This window comes from Formica exsecta, unplaced genomic scaffold, assembly GCF_003651465.1.
Source record: "Formica exsecta isolate Colony F162 unplaced genomic scaffold, ASM365146v1 scaffold90, whole genome shotgun sequence".
In the NCBI taxonomy this organism is placed as follows: domain Eukaryota; kingdom Metazoa; phylum Arthropoda; class Insecta; order Hymenoptera; family Formicidae; genus Formica; species Formica exsecta.
Genome location: NW_021853667.1, coordinates 1,048,141 through 1,051,782, shown reverse-complemented (window position 1 = coordinate 1,051,782; position 3,642 = coordinate 1,048,141). Strand labels below are relative to the sequence as shown.

Genomic DNA, 3,642 nt, shown 5'->3' with positions numbered 1-3,642 from the left:
CTAATCTTATTTCAATCACAAAAAAAAAACAGACTAAAAATAACTCGATATAAATGCTATTCTTAGACTCTGCTAGATCCTTCAATCTATTCCGGATTAACGGAACATTCGGCAAAAAAATACTAAAGCGTCAAAGGAGAATATGGTTCTGGAAGATTATTCCGCGAGACGATGAGATTTTTCGGTACACGAATCTCCCGCACACCAACGGGGCTGAGGCAATGGGGCCTATAACATAATTACAATGTACCGTAAGCCAGACGGCCAAAGCCTTCACGCGTGGTAGACCGAAGCGCATACAGGACGTGGAGAACGGGTCTCGTGTATGTATCGATTTGTGGTTCTCTATGAAGCATCAATACTTCCCCCATCGAGTATCCCACGAGCCGTTCCTTAAAATCAGAACCTGGATCTATGTGGTTAAATATAAACTACAATTTAATGTATCATATTTTAAAAAAAGGTACATAAAAATAATATATTTTTAATCTAAATTCTTATTTATTTTTAATTTTTAATTCAAATTTATTGTTATTTAATGGCAAAGAAAGGCTCTTATAATTTAAACGATCTTTCGAAATTAATTTAATAATAGAAGGGGGAACAAGTCTGCCTTATATCCGTATGAAACGAATTTTTAAATATTTTTTCTCAATATCTACCTCGACCTATAGAACTTTATCAAACTTCTAATATAACGAGAGATTTTTACTCTTTACAAAGATTTTATCTCAATATCTTGCCTTGCCTTAATCAACTCAGCCGCTCAGAGAGGCCTAATTAATCATTTGTCCGACGCAACTTTGATAGATTCGCACGAACACGACCACAAACTTATGCGAGTATTCAAGCTTAGTCGGGTAATATTTCCGTTATCGCGTGTATACGAGAGCCCGAGGTTAAGCCTTTCACGAAGGAGTTATATCCCAGAACGGCTTTTACAGACATAACTCGATCCAGCCGGTTAAGTCTTTATTCATTCTTTTACTCAGTCGTATTTCACATCCCTTCAACAATTTTATAATTAATTTCTATTATCGCGTATGGGAAGATTATAGCTTCACTGGGATTCGTTCTATTTATCCGTCAATCTTCAAGACACATATCTCTCATTGTACCAAATTTACTCTTATCACAAAATTAATCATTAGCCCTATTTTATCGCCAAGATTTCATTTGATTTCTGAATTTCTAAAATTATCTCCTAGTTAAACGCGGGGCGCGACCGATGATAATTAAATCGCCTGGCGACAACGGAGGATGACTACTCCCCGGTTTGCGACCGGTCCTACTACTCGCTGTCCGCTACTACTACTATTTGTGAAATCCTGCGTTCGCAACACTTCGCCGACAATCGACGAGTAATTTCGAATTCGTAACAACAAACGGCCGTCCGGCGCGATGAAATCAATGACCGGCATGCGGGATAACTGTTTTTCGAGCCGAGCGATTCATACTCCCTTCGCCATCGGCGACCATGTCCACGATCTATAATTTGCGGAAGAAAACCTCGGTCGCGAGTAATGCCCGATTTCTTCACTCCATGTCCGATAAAGTGTTATTATACATAGTTAGAGATTACTGTTATAATTTTTTAGCGACTGACCGAACGTGACGCTTGTATACATTTTTAGTTTATGTTGTTATTTACACGTAGTTTGAGAGAGATTACTATTACAATTTTTATGGAGATTTTTTTATAGAGGGAAATATGTGCAATTCTATGATATTCTCTCTTCTTTTAATGTATATTAAAATTTAATATTATTTTATAAAAAATACGATTTTTAATTTTTCACACATGTTACTAAAACTTACTTGACAAAAAAATATTTGCTATTTTAAAATTTGGTTATTTTTATAATATTTTTTAGTCATTGAAATTTAGAATCAAAATAAGTTAAATATTATTACATATAGTTAAAGATTATTATTATAATTTCTCATAGAAAAATATTGATTTCTATAAAGAGATAGAATTCGATATATTTTGAGTCTTTAATATTGAAGTCTAAAATTATTTTACCAGAAATATATAATTTTTTGTCTATTCATACATTCAATTAAAATTTGATTGACAAAAAATCTTTCTTTAAATTGTCTTGTCTCCTTGATTTATTCATCGATTAAATTTATAATTTAATGAATGTCTTGATATTTTTATTAAAGGAAAAATTTTGGCAAACTATCCCAAGAATATTAGCTATAATTTTGAATTCTAATTCAGTAGGGCAATCTCTATTAAATCTATCATTAATCCATCGATATTCGATTCAAGATCGCACCTTTCGAACGTCCGATGCAGTCGGAGAGCTTTAAATCCAAGAGTATCACAAGCATGTAACACATCGCACTGTTCTATACGTTTTCCCGCAAAAAGGTACACTGGCTCCCGGACCAAGGCTGACCTCGAAATAAGACACAAAATACAACGTGAAACGCTCGCTGCGGCGATCGCGGCGCGACTGAATGCTTCGCCGCAACGATCCGCGACTTTCACTTCGATAATCGAGAGGCCCCTTCTTTCCGTCACGTTTATACGTGCGATGCACCCACGCTCTCGCATCCCGATCGCAACATAATGCTCACTCGATCGACGTCGAGCTTCCTCGTGTGAATCCGTTATGGAATATGCTTCGATTTTTCTTGTAAAAAATAAATAAAGAAATATAATATAAATAATTATAACTGTTCTAAAAAAAAAATCGGCAAAAAATGTCACTTGTTTTAAATTCGAAGAATCGAATATAATTATTAAAAATGTAATATATTTGTTAAAAATAATTTAATTTCACACATAAAATTAATCGATTAATATTGCTATTATATTAAATATGTAGCTTTATTTTTACCATCAAGTCACTTGCAAACAATATCAAAATCTCAACGTGGTGCGTCAACAATTATCGTGTGTCACATACTTTTTTCAAAAATGTAGCATTGCCTCGGGAAAAGGGATTAAAAATAAGTAAAATCTTGACCTAGTGAGTTAGTACGTTGTAAAAGATGATATCTGTCGGAGCTACTTCTCGCAAGTCACATTGTACGCATGCAAATCTCCCTTTCTATGTTAATCAGGTTAACAGGCTTTCATCTTGACGGCGTTCGATATGCCATGATTAGCCGCGGGGGCGAAACGCTCAGGAGAGGCGCGGGTAATAAAACACGCGTCTCTCTCCGCACCGGACGCACAAATCGCACTGGACGATCTTATCCGACGTTTGCGGCAGTTTCTACAATAATGCGTACCGGAGGCTAAATCGTGCGCCGTGTGTGAGAAAGGTCAAGCATCACTGGGTTACCGAGTCAAAAAAATAAAAATAAAATTTACTCTCGATTGTTATTATCGATCGCAGTCGAATTTCTCACGCGAAATCACAAACAAAAATCTGTTATGCAAGCTGAACGAACCGGAAAAAAAACGCGTGTAAATCAACATTAGATTCATATGCTAGATTTTTTCAAGAAATTTTTGATCATTAAAATTTATAATTAAAATAAAATAAATATTGTTATATATAATTAGATATTATTGTTATAATTCCTCATAGAAATTATTATAGAAAAATAGTGATTTCTAAACGGATAGAATTCAATATATTTTGTCTCCTTAATATTGAAATCTAAAATTATTTTACAAAA

The 3,642-nt window shown here is 34.6% G+C and overlaps 1 protein-coding gene across 2 annotated transcripts in view; it reads right to left on the bottom strand.

The window, feature by feature from the left end:
• The window catches only part of LOC115244980, a 33,127-nt gene that overhangs the window by 9,273 nt on the left and 20,212 nt on the right, over window positions 1–3,642 (bottom strand). The window contains exon 1 of one of the 2 annotated variants that reach the window (XM_029823018.1): window positions 2,286–2,454. The exons of the other annotated variant lie outside the window; for it this stretch is intronic. The gene's annotated coding sequence lies outside the window, so the exon portion shown is untranslated. Of the gene's footprint in view, window positions 1–2,285; window positions 2,455–3,642 lie in introns of those variants that run through there. 2 annotated transcript variants of the gene reach the window in all.